Here is a 19,799-nt window from a genome sequence, read left to right as displayed (position 1 = left end):
TTGACACAACAATGCAAAAAATCGGTAACAGCGTGAATCAAATTTTGTGTTCATTTGAATATTTACCTCCCAGATGATGCAAGACTGTGCCTCTCCAGGACGCATGACTATTCATCAAAATGTTGTACATTTGCAAAGACAGAGATGAAATCATATGTTACCTGCATGCTCAGTAATCCAGGATGGTGGATCCATGCTAAATTGTGAGGGTCAGCTCTTGCTTCATTAACAAATCATTTAGATGTACTACATGTACATTCATCATCCTTGGACAACAAAAAAACATGGCTTGGAAGTGCTAGCTTTGACCTACATCATCGTTTGCTGCCACTAACCTGCCTCTCTCATGCAAAAGTTGATGTAACTGCTAAAATGTACTAATCCAGAAACTTAACTTCGCCCATATATGCACCAGAACCCATGTGGCAAGATTGCATCCAATCACCACAACATTAAACAGTAATATTCGAGAAACATAACATTGCACAAGCAAACTAGCGTAACAGAACTTCAGTGCTCCAGAACAATAATCAGGCTGTCTAATACTTTCAGGATCATTTAGAATGAACAGACAATCACCTAAGACAAGGAAACCACACATACACACTTCAATCTCACATAAACATTCACAAAAATCAGATGGGCAATAACTATATCACCACTGGCATAATAACCGGCAATTATCTGACTCTCCCACCCTGGCCTGCATTTTCCGTCGTCCAGTTGATAACATACTTTATTCACAACACAATGCTGTTAAGTAGCACACTTTACAGAATGTGTAGGACAGTGTGGCAATCAAAAACAACTACACTGCACATATTTAATAATGTAACAACTTAAATATAATGCTACAATAAAAAAGAAAAATAATTTACTTCTAGTTACGTCAAGCGAGTCACACAGCTTATCACATTATCTTCTAATTTCCCGTTAGTGTTAAAATATTTATTATCACTCCATTAGATCTTTTGCCTAATGCCATAGGATTAATTCTCATATCAATCAATTGTGTTTTGCGGATCTTCAAAGGTGATGTTGGGAAGTTGCATGTGGAGTCATTTCAATTTAAAAAAAAATTATATGTTACTGTTTGGTTTATGTTCTGTTTGCTCCCTATCTAAAACCTGATATGAATTTACACAAATGGTTACGTTTTCACAGAGAGAACATATGAAATTGTGATAGCATGTTATCTATTGGTGCCAATGAATTTATGTCAGTTTTGGTACATATGATGGACAAGGTATATTAAATCAGCAAGATAGAGAGGCACACATATGTTAAAACATTGATATAAAAAGTACATCATACTACTTAAATGGTATATTTGGTTAAGGGAAAAGTAATTCAAAAACATGGAGTCAAATAATACATTCATTTATTTAGTCTCCATTATGTAATTGCAGAGGAGCATTTTCTAACAGTGCTCCAGGCATCAGAGAGTTTGAAAAAGAATGCACTTTAAAAAAACTGGGACAGCTACTCAGTTTGCATACATCCAAGAGAATTCATTTTCAAAACAAATATGTCACATTACAGTTGAGGAGCTCATAGATTTCAGAACATTCACTCATTTCAAAATATTGTGTGAGAGAAAAGAAAACAATGTAAGTAACAAATGCATTCTGGCAATTTATATTCCAATAATTGATTTAAATAAAAGTCATAAAATATGGAGAGTCATGACTGTTAAGCAGCCTTCTGAGTGAGTAGGAAATATTTAGGCCATATAAGATCGTTCAATTGGAGTTAGCAATATAAAATCTTCCCACAAATAGGATATTTTTCATGAATCATATATAAGACACAATAGTTATGTCAGCTAATATTTCTGCAGAAGTATTCTGACACAGAGCACCTGATTTGGATATTGATGGATGAGTTACTCTGTCACAACAGTGACGGATATCCCATCCGTCACAATCTAAATCCCACTATATCGGGTGGGATTTCGATTTCAGCAGATAGGAGATTTGTCACAGTTGTGATGGAGAAACTTGTCCACAAACATATAAAAGAGGCCCAGAGACTGCTAATCAAGTCTTTGCTAGCCCAGTGGTGAATTCATCTGTGACCTCATGTTACTGTCTGTGTGAGTTTATCCTTCTGCCTCAACTTGAATGCTTTATTTATAAACAAGTGACTTCTTCGGAACTATAGACCTCTCTGTTTTAGCACTTCATAATGTAACCTACTTTTTAAGTTTCACCTGCACAGTGCCTGTGCTGTGCTTTCAAAATCTCTTGTATTGAAATAATAAAATAAAAAAGGGCTCAGATCCCACCCATTACTTACCTTCACTTACTATTGGATGGCACTCATGTGGCTTCCATGTCACTTTACTTATCAAAGGATGGCTTCCACATGTATCTCATGTATAGTCATTTTTCCTTTCTTACAATTGGTCAGTACCTCCTCCTTGGCTCCGTCTTCCTCCTAGGTTTCAAGTCTTCATCATGCTGTGGAGCCTGGAGCAAGTATTGCTTTGGATTGCCAGTGTCCTTCCACTGCAAGCTCCTGCAGGTACTCTATTTGCTCTCTTCGTACCATCACCAGGGAAAATTAGCTACACTTTGCTGTAGTTCCTTAAAGTAAAAAGCAACAGAAAATAGCTAAAAAAGCTCTGTGACATGGTTAATGCTGGCTGCGTCATAGCACTTTTTATTACTGTATGCCATGTTTCACAGCAGCTCAACTGCTGTGCAGCATGTAAAAACTATTGACAGAGCCAATCGATTTTGCATAGCTGAAATCCATATGCTTTGCCAAAGCTTGTTCAATGCTAGTTATGAAGATGCAGCTGATCTTATAAATCTTTTATCAGGAGTAAAACCAAGCAAAACCGAGCTTTAGTAGCCTACTTTCCAGTCAAATAAAGTTGTTTGACAAATCTAACACTAAAAACTATTTTGTCACAGATTTGCCCCATAAAAAATATTCTTGAAGGGAAAATGTGCCAGACACCCAAAGCTGAATGAAGTACATGAACCTTCAACTATGCAAAGTTATAACTTCATACCTCCCAATGGCTCTATTCGCCCTCACATTGATTCTGATCCATATTAGCCATACTTTACACATCAGTGTCCTCATAGCATGTTTACTGTTCTATACAGATTAGCTTCAGACAGTGAAAATCATTTGGGAATGTTAAACCAACTTTATATTTCGCTAGCAAATAAATATATTTTTTAAATCATTATGCTATAGATTATGAAATTTTGAAGTTTTCCTTGAATGTTTGTGAACCAAAACAAAAGTGCCCCATTCAAAACTGAATAGCTACTTATTCCGCTTTGGTGTACAAATGTTTTTTTTGTTGTTTTTTTAATCCTGGACTGGAGTTTAGATTTCAAATTGCAGCTTCCCCTTTTTCATGCTGTAAATAACATTTAGGACTTATTGACAATTCGAGCTTTAGGCCCAATTACTTGAGCATTTTTCTACTGGAATATGTAATAACTTTGAACCTTGCAGCAGCAGGAAATTGAAGCAAAGAGTACACAAAGCCAGAACCTGTTTGGCATTCTTTATCACCACTTCTTGCCCACTCTTTACATTATTTTTGTTGTCAAAACAAGCGGATAAGTCAATATGTTGAAACATTTCCAAATTTGTCACTCTAATTGAGGGATTCAGACAGCCATACAAAATCTGTCAGCCTGTATCTTTATGAATTTGTGTCCGAGTGAAGGAACGCACAGCCTTGCAAGTGATGGAGGCAAAATGATGTGACAAATCAAGCAAAGTCATTAGAAAAGAAAAAGGAGTCAGAGGCATGTATATTGAATGACAGATGCCTTATTGTGCTTATTTTATTTTCTATGTGACTTATTACAAACACTGCTCATAATGGGTACTTAATAAAAGGATTTGAAAAACGATTTCCCAATCCTTTTGCCCTCAAATGTCAGGATATGTGTGGTCTTTCAATTTTCAGTCACATTTTCTAAGAGCCGAGATACTTTCTCCTTCTTCTTCTCATTATTATTATTATTATTATTATTATTATTATTATTATTATTGTTGTTGTTGTGATCACCTTTAATTATTGTTTTTGAAGATGAAGGGTGCCATTTTCTGGGGTACAGAGATTCCTACCCTGTCTGCTCCCTGAATAGCGGTTGACTACTAGAACTGCCTAGTAATGAATCCTAAACAATTCTTCTGCCACCAGTCTGAAAGAATACTTTACCTCTCCAGGTTGTCACGGGAATGCTGATAGCCTTTCGGTTGTAGGCAAACACAGTTCCATAATTTGAGAATTGTGCCATGCAGTTTACCTGCCCTTTGCTAATTAACTGATTCAAGGATGCTTCTTAAGTTCAATTTCACTGCAAACATACTTGTGTCAGATGTTTTTAACAACAGCGTTCACACTTGCGTTTTACCTATATTTAGCAATATTTCTATTTCGAGGCTTGGAATAGGTGGTGTTGCTCATCTTACACACTGCTTCAGGTTCACAGGGTTTTCGTATGAGGCGGTCAAAAATGACAAGCCTAGTTGATCTGAATAACACCATTGCAAACAAACGGAGAAGCAGCTGGATTCCCAGTTAACAGTTCTGCTATCAACTTTCCCACCCTGTGCCCTCTCCTGCAAAATACAATTTCTGCTACTAAAGTAAATAAATAAGTCCTATCTAGATAGTCGATCTGCAAAACTGGTTATGTGTGGGGTGGGTGCTTCAAAATGCACATATTGGTCATTTTGTGGTGCCCACAGAGAAGGCCGAGGCACCACCAATGCTTTTATGAGGTTATTGAAATGCTTTTTTGACAATACCATGGTTAATAGTGAGATAGAACAGGCCTTAATGACTGCCCTTGTAAGGTGGTAACATCCAAGGTAATTTGAATGGTGGGATTCAGCTTTTTAATAATGTCTTGACACTGACAGTCAGTAAGCCTTGCAACCAATACCACCTTATATGTTGACCAGTACATGTGGTCGAACTGCAGTCTTAGGGTTCACTGGAGGGTGATACCACAGGTATTTCCACCTGCCTATTTATAGCTATTTGGAAATTAATACAAATTAATACATTGTATTCAGTAGTGTGTGTAGCAAAGTACTTTTATTGTTATAAGATAAAGCACTGATTCAACAGTAATTTTTTGAATGCTGTTGGTTGCGTCCCAGAGATCTGAGGCACCAGCCCACACTGCGTCCCCCATTGTCTGCTCTGCTTCGCTACTCTGAAAGAGTCAATGATACAGAAGTGTACAGTGGAGTATTTGGTTCCCGGTAAACAGAAGGTTGATCACTTATTACTTGTAAAGGACTCACATCCTTCACAGCTAAAAATCCGCTCCCTTGACCCAGCCAGCAGCATAAAAGAGCAAGAACTCACTATCCATCTCTCTGCATTAAATAACAGCATTCAGGGCTGGTGACTATCGATTTGAATGTGTTAACTGATAATTAATACAAAAACGTTTCAATCTACCAAATAGAAAAATTCAGCCAGGTGTTCAGAATTACCAGCAAATACTCAATAGTACCTGGTAAAATATATTAGATGCTCAATAGTCTCTTGCCTGGACTATGGCAATGTGCTATTTAAATAATCTGTGAAAAGGTTTCAGATTATTCAGAATCCTACAGCGTGCCTTCTATGTCACCTACCTAAGCATGCCTCTGTCTCCACCGCGCTTCATAATCTTCACAATTTACTATACACAAGCATAAACAGTTCAAAGTGCTTTTTACATGCATAAAGCCACGATTCAGGCAGGACCTTCGTTTTTAAGGATGTTTGTTTAACCTTATTTCCTCAATCAATCACTCTCAATGCTCTGGAAGTCAAAACCTAGTTGTGATTCCTTGAGTAAACTTGACCAGACAAGGAGGGCATTCTTTTGTCTATTTGGTAACCACACGTTGGTACTATCTTGCTCCTTCAATCAGACTTTGCACCTTCTTTGAAAGGTTGCATAAACAACAGAAAACAGGTTATTTTATTCTCAGTCAGTATGCCCCAGTTGTTGTGCTAGTGCTGGGAACTCCCTTTGGGACAGCCGTGCGCTATACAAATCAGATTATTACAACATAACCATTATTTATATTAGTTCTTTATGGAAAGTCTTAACAATTGCCCAAAATTATCATTTCTAAAACACACACCGAAATTAATTGTCGAAGGGTCTCAAAAGAAAACCAATTACAGAGCAATGGCACTCATCCAGGTGCTGAAATCCATCCTCAGGAGGAAATGGCCAAGAAACTGTGATGGGAGAAAATGCTAATAAAGATGAGGAACATAGCTGTGTGACACAGTGTGGAATTTGCCATATGTGAAGAAATGAAAAAACGAAACTACTGGTGTTACTGAAACTCACCTTTCCTAAAATAAATCATAGAATTAGAAAAATAGTTAAAATGTATCAACCTCAAACCAACCATAGTGAAGTCGCAGGACTGCAGATGAAAGTGGGATATTGCAGATTGGAAAATTTGGAACAGATGTCCACAAATACTGATGCACCAAAAAAACAGCAGAGAAGAAACAACAGTGGAAGAAACAAGACTGGTTAGGTGGTATGTGTGCCGTAAAACTATAGTAAATGAAACAAAAGCACTGCAAAAAGATGCATGAACTCTTGCTGTCTTGTGGAACAACAAAGCACTGTTGCTTAGTGAAGCCCATAGGTTACTGAAAGAGCCTTCTAGGAGATCCAAATAAGGCATATATATTTTTCTCATTATAATGAACAAGGAATAAAATACAGCCAATTGCAGTGCTTAAATAAACGTACCAACTGAACATTAAAGACACCATGAAGCCCTAATAACCGGTTCAAGGTAAAGTTTGATTCAATTAAAATCCCTAGAAAGTCTGAAAACACTAGAAATTAACCAGAACAGGCAGAAACAATCTGTAACTTTTCAATAGTAAGTCAATATTTCTCAGGAAGTGGACAGCAAGACAGTTAGGTGACTTCAACCTATCTGTTTTTAGGGTCGTGCCTGCGTTGCATGCGCTCGCGCATGCGTATCACAGCGAGACGCTTTAGTATTTAGAAAAGGCCTCGGAGCCCTGTCAACTTCACGTCAGTGTTTTTTATTGGTACGTGGGCTTGCCTAATAAAATCTGCCTGCTTTCATTAGTCGAAGGCACGCATACGTCATGCCTTTTCCGGTAGCTAGCCCTCCTCGAGTGCAGCGACCAAGTACAGAAAACATGCGAGGCTCGCTGTTTTGCCATCGGGCTCGTGGACTTCTTTTTCTCTAATTTACGAGCGCGATCTCGCTTGGCAGAAGTCGAGCGCTTTACATAGTTAATTTAACTTTTTCGGGTTATGTACATAAATGCACTTTTGCCCGACAGGTGAAAAGTTGGGTTAGGAGTTTACAACGCGATCAGCTCTAACATGAGCAAACGCGAGACCTGTTGCATTGTAAATACTTGTTTAGTTAAGAGATGAAAAGTCTGCTATGTCATCACCAATTCTAGCTATGAAAGAACTTTAGTTTTGGAGTGCTGCAAAGAACAATATTGTCCCTACTGTATAGTGTTCAACATTTATACTTCATTGACACTATAGCAGGTCATGATATATATGTGTATGTGTTTTTGCATATATATATATATATATATATATATATATATATATATATATATATATATATATATATATATATATATATATATATATATATAAATATTTTTTTGATCTTTCACTAAATCTGCAGATCCACTTGTGGATTTACACCAGGAGCAATGCTAGGCCCTAGGATGGATCAGCAAACAACCCATAAAATTGTTTTAAACCATTTCAACCCATTAATTACTGTTTTATTACATTTATATAAACCCCTATGGGGTCATGGAACCTCTACCGTGACCCCTTTATCTCCATTGCAGCCCCCATTTCAGACTCGGTGACCCCTCCCCGATAAAACAAATTGGCGGCTGCAACGTCCCTGTCAGGTTGCGACCAGCCAATTAGATTCTTCCTTTGGCTTGTGAATCCGCAGATTGGTCCGCGGAGTATCCATGTGCTTACAGATCTATAATCTTTGTACTTTAATATCTCTAAAACTACTGGACGGATTTACAACAAATCTACCTGCCCGTCAAATTTGGTGTAATTCCGTCCACCAGTTAGGGCCGCTTTCATTTTGAAAATTCCTATGAGAAAGTGCATGGGGAAAATGTATTTTGGGACCCCCCTTTACTCTGGCCCCCACTTGACCGATCACCCCAAAATTTTCAAGTCAGCAGCTGAACCCACTTTTTGAAAAATTGGTGAAGATTCGTCAAGCGGTGCCAAAGTTATTGGCAAAACAAAAAAATGCTCTTCCATTGAAAATTAGGTCCTAACTATAACTACCCACTGGCAACCACCAGTGGGTTTTATATACATTTATCTCCTTTGTTTTTTTGCATAATTTATGCGTCACTCTAACCCTGAAAGGGCCTTGTTTTGATATATATATATATATATATATATATATATATATATATATATATATATATACATATTTGATGAATCAGGACTGGGCAGTGCACCACCTCCCCTTATGTAATGCAGCACGGTTGGTTCGGGAAGGAGGGGCTGAATGTCCTCCTCTCCACATTATTGAATCGGGTCCTGGATATGGGGTTCCTGAGGCCAAATACAGCTCAGGAAGGGGGGCTGTGCACCCCCTCCCCTTAATTAAACAATGCCGCCCAGGACCATCACTTTAGGTTTTATTCTGATTTTGCTGGGGTCCTATGGGATTCTGGCAAACAGTGTTGATCTTATTTGTTTTCTGGCCCCAGGGGTTCCGCTGGGTCTCTAAATTGGACCTAGGGGGTCAGAGTATACCTACCCTGCCCCTTATATCACTTTTGTTTAGCTTCAGGACAGGGGATTAAGTCCCCGAATCCTGTAATGGCTGCCAGCAAAAAATGTTCATGCTGCTGGCAGGCAATCACTCCCACTCCTGCAAGAGCAAGACGGCTCAAATAAAAAAAGGTCCCTGGGCCAAACAGAGGGGTCTAAAATTTAATTGGCACTCCAGCAAGACCTTCTTAAACCTCTCACAGACCCAACCATCCTAATAAAAAAATATTTTGCAACTTTCCAAATAATTCCTATATGTAGTGAGTTACCACCCACTCGGTCTAGTATTGTCTGTGGTACATGAAACTGCTAATAAATTAATTAATTATTTAACCAATAGATCAATTAGCAATTAACACAAGTTATTTACTTGTTATGTTTAGTTCTCACTGGGCCACTCCAGGTTAAATAACAAGTTAAAAATATGGCTATTCTCAGCTACGATGTCACAACTATTTCCCATTGCAGTTACATCCTAAATGACTTCCAGGTTCCTCTGACAGAGCTCTCAGAATGCCTGTCAGCTTTGTGCTGCTTATCTTTTCTGATAGAAAGCAGAGATGGTGAAGAAAGTCATAGAGGGTGGAAGGTGGCAGGAGGACAAGCATTTTGTTAACCTCTGAGACTGGTAGGAGATAACAGATTATGGGGGTGATTCTAACCCTGGCGGTCGGTGATAAAGCGGCGGCCAACCCGCCAACAGGCCGGCGGTCCAAAAAATGGAATTCTGACCCTGGCGGGAACCGCCAACACAGCCCGCCACATTAACACTCCGACCGCCACGGCGGTACAGACAAACAGCGCGGCGGTCACCGCCAACAGGCAGGCGGCAGACAATGTACCGCCCACAGTATTACAACTCACCAATCCGCCACCTTTTCCGGGGCGGGAGCCCCGCCGATAAAAACACAGCGGAAACAGACTACGGACGGGAAAACGCTCACCAAAACACACTCCACGAGTACGGAGGACAGCATGGAAAACGAATTAAACATCCTACCTGCACTCGTCTACCTGCTCATCTACCACAAGTACGAACTCCGGCGCAGACGACAACGGTGAGTACTGCACCTACGACACACGGGAGGGGGGAGGAGGAAAGGTTACGGGCACACACATATGTGACCCCCACCCCCCCAAACTATGTACACACCAATGCAGAGCAACAATGCACAGTGATACCACCCAAACCCCCCTGAAAAATGCAAAGACATAATTAAATTGTGAACCAAATTTTTATATAAAAAATAGACTCTGAGACGTATCGGCAACTATGCAAAATATCCATAACAAAATAATACTATACACACTGCCATGGCGAACCGAGGCAATTAGTCCGCTACATCCAAGTCAAATGGAACAGTCCGTGGGCTACAGTGTAGCGACACAAGGGCAAAGCCCACCCAGGAGACCTGAGTCCTTTGGAGAGAACACTGCAGGGGCATCTGATGAAAATACTACAGGCACCTCAGGGGGAAGGGAAGGGGGGGGGCACCACAGCCACATGAGTCCACGACGCAAGATCCACGAAGGGGCCATCATGCCCACTGTGCCATCCTGGGGAGTGCAAAGCCACAGTCTCTCAAGTCTCTACAGTGGGTGGCTTGCCCACTGTACCATCCTGGGGAGTGCAAAGCCACAGTCTCTCAAGTCTCTACAGTGGGTGGCTTGCCCACTGTACCATCCTGGGGAGTGCAAAGCCACAGTCTCTCAAGTCTCTACAGTGGGTGGCTTGCCCACTGTACCATCCTGGGGAGTGCAAAGCCACAGTCTCTCAAGTCTCTACAGTGGGTGGCTTGCCCACTCTGCCATCCTGGGGAGTGCAAAGCCACAGTCTCTCAAGTCTCTACAGTGGGTGGGTTGCCCACTCTGCCATCCTGGGGAGTGCAAAGCCACAGTCTCTCAAGTCTCTACAGTGGGTGGCTTGCCCACTCTGCCATCCTGGGGAGTGCAAAGCCACAGTCTCTCAAGTGGATAACAGTCTCCACTGGTCAAGGAGGAGGCATGGTGGGCACAGTGAACCATAAACAGTGCTTGAGATGAAGGGGCCCAGCGGAGCGGTGCTTGAGAAGAAGGGGCCCAGCGGAGCGGTGCTTGAGATGAAGGGGCCCAGCGGAGCGGTGCTTGAGAAGAAGGGGCCCAGCGGAGCGGTGCTTGAGATGAAGGGGCCCAGCGGAGCGGTGCTTGAGACGGCGGGGCCCAGTGGAGCGGTGCTTGAGATGAAGGGGCCCAGCGGAGCGGTGCTTGAGACGGCGGGGCCCAGCGGAGCGGTGCTTGAGAAGAAGGGGCCCAGCGGAGCGGTGCTTGAGATGAAGGGGCCCAGCGGAGCGGTGCTTGAGACGGCGGGGCCCAGCGGAGCGGTGCTTGAGATGAAGGGGCCCAGCGGAGCGGTGCTTGAGATGAAGGGGCCCAGCGGAGCGGTGCTTGAGACGGCGGGGCCCAGCGGAGCGGTGCTTGAGATGAAGGGGCCCAGCGGAGCGGTGCTTGAGACGGCGGGGCCCAGCGGAGCGGTGCTTGAGAAGAAGGGGCCCAGCGGAGCGGTGCTTGAGACGGCGGGGCCCAGCGGAGCGGTGCTTGAGAAGAAGGGGCCCAGCGGAGCGGTGCTTGAGATGAAGGGGCCCAGCGGAGCGGTGCTTGAGATGAAGGGGCCCAGCGGAGCGGTGCTTGAGACGGCGGGGCCCAGAGGAGCGGTGCTTGAGATGAAGGGGCCCAGCGGAGCGGTGCTCTTCTGCACGGCGGGCCCTGTTCAGCGGTGCTCTTCTGCACGGCGGGCCCTGTTCAGCGGTGCTCTTCTGCACGGCGGGCCCCTGTTCAGCGGTGCTCTTCTGCACGGCGGGCCCCTGTTCAGCGGTGCCTATCTTCACGGCGGGCCCTGTTCAGCGGGGCTCTTCTGCACGGCGGGCCCCTGTTCAGCGGTGCTCTTCTGCACGGCGGGCCCCTGTTCAGCGGTGCTCTTCTGCAAGGCAGGCCCCTGTTCAGCGGTGCCTATCTTCACGGCGGGCCCTGTTCAGCGGTGCTCTTCTGCACGGCGGGCCCCTGTTCAGCGGTGCTCTCCTCCACGGCGGGCCCTGTTCAGCGGTGCTCTTCTCCACGGCGGGCCCTGTTCAGCGGTGCTCTTCTGCACGGCGGGCCCCTGTTCAGCGGTGCTCTTCTCCACGGCGGGCCCTGTTCAGCGGTGCTCTTCTGCAGGGCAGGCCCCTGTTCAGCGGTGCTCTTCTGCACGGCGGGCCCCTGTTCAGCGGTGCTCTTCTCCATGGCGGGCCCTGTTCAGCGGTGCTCTTCTCCACGGCGGGCCCTGTTCAGCGGTGCTCTTCTGCACGGCGGGCCCCTGTTCAGCGGTGGTCTTCTCCACGGCGGGCCCTGTTCAGCGGTGCACATCCAGTAGGTTCAAGGGAGCCAGACCTGGCCTGGACTCCGTGCTCAGACGCCCTCCGGACGTGATGTTCCTGGGCCCTTCGGTGACGGGGTCCTGGGCCCTTTGGTGTCCTCCTTTCCAGCTGGGATGTGGCATGTGGGGCCCACCTGCTCCGCGCTCCTGCTGGCTGATGTCTCCGCCCTGCTGCCCTTACGCTCCTTAGATGGGGCTCTCGGGCCCTTGCCTCCCCTAGACGTTGTGGCTGGTGAAGTGGGCGAACTCTGCTCCTTGGGGGCAGCCGTGTCAGTCTTCGCACGGCGGCCCTTGTGTTTCCTGGTCCTCTTGCCGGGGGGGGGCTGGATGTGTCCTTGCTGCTGATGGAGGTGTCACTGCTGGCAAAGGGTGGGCTCCAGAACCCATGCACAACAGTGACACCCGAAGTTGGGCTGGTGGTGGCTGTGGTGCTCTTGGGACTCTTTGCAGATGGAGGGGGTAGGTCATCGGAGGGGAAGAGGTCAAGATTAGCCAGGAAAAGTTTTTTAGGGCCAAGGTAAAAGGTAGGAGAAGTGGAGATGGAAGTGGAGGAAGAGGATGTGGTTGTAGGAGAGTCAGGTGGGCTGTCATTGGGTGAAGGTGCAGGTGCTGTAGGCTGTTGTGAGGTGGATGTCTGTTGGGTGGGTGTCTGCCTGCGTTTGTGTGTCTTGGAAGGGGTGGTGACAGACACAGTGGGAGAGGACACAGGGGACGTGTAAATGGCAGTGGGGGTGGTGACTGCACGCGTGCGGACTGTACAGGAGGGTGTGGTGGTGATGGAAGCACTGGCTGATGTTGGTGTGCATGCAGGTGTGAGTGGAGACGTCACAGGGAGGGAGGAGGGAGACGAGGAGGAGGGGGACACAGGGGTGGTAGTGACTGTTGGGATGTCTGTATCTGTGTGTTGCTTGGGTGAGTGTTTGTGGGATCTGTGGTGCTTGTGTCTGGATGAGCTGCCCTTGGGTGTTGAGGTGTGTGCAGGCTGGTCAGATGGTGTGGATGGGATAGGCTGAGGAACAGGAGACAGAGACAGGGTGGAGGCAGTCAGAAGAGGGAGGCTGGAAACAGGGACAATGGCTGCCGTCAGTGCTGAGGCCAGAGCATTGAACGATCGTTGATGGGCAGCCTGACCCGAATGAATGCCCTCCAGGTAGGCATTGCTCCGATGCACCTCCCTTTCTACCCCCTGGATGGCATTCAAAAGGGTAGTCTGCCCAACAATGAGTGTCTTGAGGAGATCAATGACCTCCTCACTGAGGGCAGCAGGGGTAACAGGGGCAGGGGCTGAGGTGCCTGGGGCGAAGGAGACGCCCGCCTTCCTGGGTGAGCGGGCACGGAGCGTAGGCTGAGGGGCTGCTGGGAGGGCGGGGCTGGTGCGCTGGGTGGCGGCTGTACCTGTAGAGGCGGGGGGCCCGGATGTTGCCGCCACCGCTAGGGAGCTCCCATCCGAGGACGTGTCGCTGTCGCTGCTCTCACCAGCGGTCCCCGTCGTGGTGCTCCCCTCGCCCTCCGGCTCACTTGGGCCCTCGGTGTCTGTTCCTGTGCCCACCGGGGCCTTGTGGCTTGCAGCTCCCTCGTGCTCCGATGCCAAATCTCCTCCGCCTGATGATGCTAATGCACACATGCACAAGAAGATGAAGAAGAAGGGTGGGGGGAGAAAGAGAAGACCTGGTTGAGTGCATGCAATGTCAACACCGTTGGCGGAGAGGACAGACACAGGAGCCGCATGCACTAAGCCGCGCATTCGGGGCACACTACTCAGTACTTCTGACTCGGACAACAGGTCAGGAGACGACAAGCGCGCACATGTGTGAGGCTGGACCATCAATAGCTGGACTTGTCACCCTACGGAGGTGGGGGCCGGGAGCACAGAGCCATGCCTAAGGGAGAGGACTACACTACAGAAAGCGCCCTGGCCTAATGTCACCCCCAACCCTCCTCCCCCACCCAGACGCCTCCACTGCGCAGAAAGATAGCTGAATGTGCTGATACTCACCCCCTTGTGTCTGCTGTGATGCTCTCAAGCGCCCATCCAACTCCGGGTAGGCCACCGCCAGGATCCGGGACATCAGGGGGGTCAGGGTACGACTGGCACCCCTCCTAGGTTGGGAGGCCATCCCCAGCAGTGACTCGGCGGTCTTCCTGGTTCCGCGGCGGATGTCCTCCCACCTCTTGCGGCAGTGGGTGCCCCGTCTGACGTGGACCCCCAGGGCCCGGACTTCCTTGGCGATGGCACGCCAAATCCCGACTTTCTGATGGGCGCTGACCTATGTGACATGTACAGGGTGGGAAGGAAACAATCATCAACTTACTGCATGTTAGATGTGATTGGCCCCCCCTCCCCAACCTTGCAATATAGCACATGCTCTCATCTGTCGTGCGTTGCACTCCTCATTCGCCCCCCATCAACTTACATCCACCCCACTCCACACAGGCATCGCCCATTCCATGTGCAGCCGGTGTACTCACCTGTTGGTCTGGAGGACCGTAGAGTAACGCATACTGGGGGAGGACCCCATCCACGAGCTTCTCCAACTCTTCAGACGTGAAGGCAGGGGCCCTTTCCCCAGTCGCAGCAGCCATTGTCACTTCCAGACCGAGTTCACAGCAGCACTTGCAGTATAGGTCCTCTCCTGTGGATGATCAGGTCTCGAGTGATTAAGCAGATAGAAAATGGCGGTCACGCCCGCGGCGGTGCGTACCGCGGCGGTGCGTACCGCGACCGCCGGCGCACATCGTCATTGGCTCCTGAAACCCATAGGCTTCAATGTTATCCAATGCGGCTCCGCCAGCGCAGTGACCTCACATCCCATTGTCCCACTTCACAGGTCAGGCAGCCGCCATTTCAAGGGCCCACATGGCATAATCTCTACTGCGACACACAGGCCTAGGCCTGGCATTGCCACACATACACGCCTTTCAATACCTAGATAACCGTGTGCCATGCAAGCAGTGGTGAACGTACCAGTGATTATCTTGACTCTGTGCTCCATGTTGTCCTTCCTAGGCACCGTCCGATGGGATTTGCGAGGAGAAGGATGAATCCTCGCGTGTACCGACCGCTGGTGGACCTTTCGACAATGGAAGAACGCCACATCATACTACGATACCGACTTGACCGTGCCACCATCCATGAACTGTGTGCCCAGCTGGAGCCAGCCCTGATGTCCCCCATCCGCCAACCCACAGGAATTCCCCCTCTGGTGCAGGTGCTGTCAGTCCTCCATTTTCTTGCAAGTGGCTCATTCCAGACAACAGTGGCCATGTCATCTGGAATGTCTCAGCCAATGTTTTCTAAGGTGTTGTCTAGAGTGTTGTCTGCCCTGACGAAACACATGCGGAGTTACATTATATTCCCAGAGGAGGTTGATTTGCCCACTGTGAAGGGTGATTTTTATGCCCTTGGACATATTCCCAACATAATTGGTGCCATTGATGGGACCCATGTAGCCTTAGTCCCCCCAAAAGACGATGAGCAGGTGTACAGAAACAGGAAGAGTTACCGTTCGATGAACGTCCAGGTGGTCTGTTTGGCTGACCAGTACATCTCCCATGTGAATGCCATGTTCCCTGGGTCAGTGCATGACGCGTATGTGATGCGTAATAGCAGCATCCCTTTTGTGATGGAACAGCTACAGAGACAACGTGTGTGGCTAATAGGTGACTCTGGTTACCCCAACCTGCCTTGGCTATTGACCCCAGTGAGGAATCCCCGGACCAGGGCTGAGGAACGGTACAATGAGGCCCATGGGCGAACTAGGAGGGTCATTGAAAGAACCTTTGGCCTCCTGAAGGCCAGGTTTAGGTGTCTGCATATGACAGGGGGATCCCTGATGTACTCACCAAAGAAGGTGTGCCAGATCATCGTGGCCTGCTGTATGCTTCACAATCTGGCATTGCGACGTCAGGTGCCTTTCCTGCAGGAGGATGGTCCAGATGGTGGTGTTGAAGCAGCTGTAGAGCCTGTGGAGAGTGAAGAGGAGGAAGACTCAGAGGACGACCCAGACAACAGGGACAGAGTTATCCAACAGTATTTTCAGTAGCACACAGGTAAGAATCACACACGCCATTTTAATTTTCCTGACTGCCTCGTTTTTCTCAACTTTGTCTATGACCCCCCAGTTATTTGAAACTGATTCTCCCTTCCCTTTTCAGTGTTGTATGACCCACTGCGTGACTTCTGCTTGGTTAGCCCATGGACTAATGCTTATTGATCTCGGTATGTGTTCAGCACAAAGTTTACAGAACATAATTGATCGGTAATGTGTTTTACATTTGTAAATAATACAGCCTGACTCCAGCATGATTTCAGTGCATTGAGTGATTTATTTTTGGTGCTAGATAATGTTACATGATATAAACACGGTGATGGGTGGGGGTGGAGTAATGGCCATGGCAGAGTCCAGTTCTCAGTCTCACAGGTGCATTGTCCATATGCATGTGGAAGGATGGAGCAGGGGCAGTTCAAGGTTGGACAGGGTGGCAATGTGGGACAGTGGGATGACTTCAGGGGGTATCTCATGCTGGCGGGGGTCTTGACATCCTACTCTGTCGATTTTTTTGATCTCAGGCTCCTCTTGCGGGGTGGTTGTTCTTCAGCAGGAGGTGGGGTTCTGGTGGCCTGTCGTTGTGGTGGGGCCTCCTGTCCACTAGCGCCGGCGGAGGTGGTAGGCTGTTCCTGGTCCGGGCTAGTGACAGGGGCCCTGTGTGGTGCCACATGGTCCCGCAACGTGTCTTCTATCCGGTGGAGGGCCTGGACTAGGCTCCCCATGGCGGTAGAGATGGTGGTGAGATGATTGTTGAACCCCATGTAGCGTTCCTCCTGCTGTGCCTGGATCGCCTGGAACCTGGCCAGTACCGTCGCCATCGTCTCTTGTGAGCGGTGGTAGGCTGCCATGATGGTGGTGAGGGCCTCTTGGAGAGTCGGTTCCCTGGGCCTCTCCTCCCCCCCCTGTCGCACAGCAGCCCTCCGAGTTGCCCTGTTTCCCCCGGACTCTGTCCCCTGGACGGTGTGCCCACTACCACTGCCCCCAGGTCCCTGTTGTTGTTGGGGTGGTGGGTTAGCCTGGGGGCCCTGTAGTGGCAGACACACCGCTGATTGACCTGTCCTAGAGACAGAGCCATGGGCCCGCTGGGTGGGAGCTGTGCTGTTGTTCCCAGAGGGGGTTGGGTCTGCTGTGGCCTGTGTGTGGGGAACCGACTGTCCAGAGGTCCCCGATGGCCGGGCTGGTCGTCAGGTTCCAGGTCGACAGAGCTGCTGTCATCACTGGGTGCCTCTTCCGGGGGGGGGGATGGACATTTCTGGACCCTCCTGGCCGGTGTGTTGGCGTTCGGGTCCTGCATGGGGTAAGAGAGTATGGTTATTGTTTCTGTGTGTGCTATTGTGTGCGATTTATGGGTGCCCTTGTCCCCCAGTGCTGTCATTCCCTTGGGGGAGGTGTTGTGGGGGTGTTGGGGGGGGTATGTGCAGTGGTCATGCTTAGGTGATGGGTGTCCATAGTTTGTGGTGGCATGCAGGGGTTGGTGTTGGGTGGGTTGTGCTGGGGAGACATTCTCAGGGAGGATGTGTGATCGGGGGTTGGGGGTGAGGGTGGTGGTGGGGGTTGGCATGCTGGGGGGGGTGAAGTAGTTGAGATTGTACTTACCAGAGTCCATTCCTCCGTGTACTCCAGCGAGGCCATCAGGATGCAGGATGTTTAGTACCTCTTGCTCCCATGCTGTGAATTCGGGTGGTGTGGGTGGGGGTCCCCCGCCAGTCTTCTGCACTGCGATGTTGTGTTGCGAGACCATCGAGCGCACCTTTCCCCGTAAGTCGTTCCAACGTTTGCGGATGTCCTCTCGATTTCTGGGATGCTGTCCCACCGCGTTGACCCTGTCCACGATCCGCTGCCTTAGCTCCGCCTTCCTGGCTATAGTGGTGTGCTGCACCTGTGAGCCGAAGAGCTGGGGTTCGACTCTTATGATCTCCTCCACCATGACCCGGAGTTCTTGGTCCGAAAAGCGTGGGTGCCTTTGGGGTGCCATGGGGTGGTGTGGATGAGGTGTGGGGTGGTGTATATGGTGAAGAGTGTGTTGGTGTGTGGTGCTTTGTGCTTCTATGTGGTGTGTGTGATGGTGTAGTGTGCCTCTGTGTGATGTAGCTCTCTATTCTGTGATGTGTCTCTCTCTCCTTCGTCTATGATCTTCGGTCGTAGGGGTTTGTGGGTGATGTGGGTGTGTGTTTTATAGTTGGTTGGATGTGTGGGAGTGTTGTTTGTATGTGTGTCAGGTGTGTGTATTTCAAATTGTCCAATGTGGCAGTGTTTTGGAGCTGTGTGTGTATTTTGACCGCAGCGGTGTGTCCCGCCAATGGAATACCGCGGTTGAAAGACCGCCGCGTGGATTCGTGGGTCAGAATGGCATGGGCGTGTTTGTGTTGGCGTGGCGGTGGAGGTTTGGTCATCTCCAGTTTTCCGCGGCCCGCTGATGTGGCGGCCTTCCTTGGATGTCGGAATTTTGGCGGTTCCGCCGTTGTGGGTCAGAATGACCGTGGCGGTTTACCGCGGCGGTAGAATGGCGGACTTCTGACCGACGGTAAGGGCCTTTTACCGCTGAGGTCAGAATGACCCCCTGTGGGGGTCATTCTGACCCTGGCGGCCGGTGACCGCCAGGGTCACCGACCACGGGAGCACTGCCAACAGGCTGGCGGTGCTCCCAAGGGCATTCTGACCGCGGCGGTTCAGCCGCGGTCAGAAAGGGTAAACCGGCGGTCTCCCGCCGGTTTACCGCTGCCCCATTGAATCCTCCATGGCGGCGGAGCGCCACAATGCAGTGCGAGTTCTCAACTCTCAGAGTGACAGTGGGGAGTGCAGCTTTGGGCCGGAAGGTGGTTTGATGGTGCAAGTGGATGTGGAAGTAGGTATCAGGGGGCAGAGCATTTTTTCATTTTTGGGTGAGGGAGAGGGCTGGGGCATATTCAGAGGGTGGTGTGGCAACATGACAGAAGGCTAGATATTTTTGTCTGATTTAGATTTGGGTAGGGGACTTCAGGGAGAAGAGGGAGTGTATGTCAGGATACCGCATATTTGTTTCCTAATGAGGGGGAAGGAATCTCAATGTGTGGGGGCGGTTGGAAGTACACCAGGTTATTAATATTATTTTTTACATGTTTCACATGTCTCCCCCATTAAGCCTCTACCTCTGCATATATGTTGAAAGCAATGGCAGAGAATCTCAGAGAACATGCAGAACAAAAAACATAAAATGTAAAATTATAGATGGGTAAATTGTGAATAAGAGAAATGTTTTTCACCTCAGAGTCCTGAGTAACATCATAGATAACTCATCCTTCACTCTCAATGTCTTTTTTCATGTCACTCAGAACTTCTTCATTATTCACATGCTTCATTATTTCAATGTATAATACAAAGACGTCTGAAATCCAAATAACAAACATGTCTCTAATTTATCTATTACAGTTGTGTTATGACATTTCTAGTCACCTGTAACAGCAAAAATTAATTAACTGTTCCACAGTAATTGCAGTAGAGTTGTGACACTTGCCACAGCTAACAATCAAGCTGAAAGACAGG

This window comes from Pleurodeles waltl, chromosome 8 (genome assembly GCF_031143425.1).
Source record: "Pleurodeles waltl isolate 20211129_DDA chromosome 8, aPleWal1.hap1.20221129, whole genome shotgun sequence".
Classification (NCBI taxonomy): Eukaryota; Metazoa; Chordata; class Amphibia; order Caudata; family Salamandridae; genus Pleurodeles; species Pleurodeles waltl.
The sequence above is the reverse complement of the archived record's forward strand: the minus strand, read 5'-3'. Positions refer to the sequence as shown.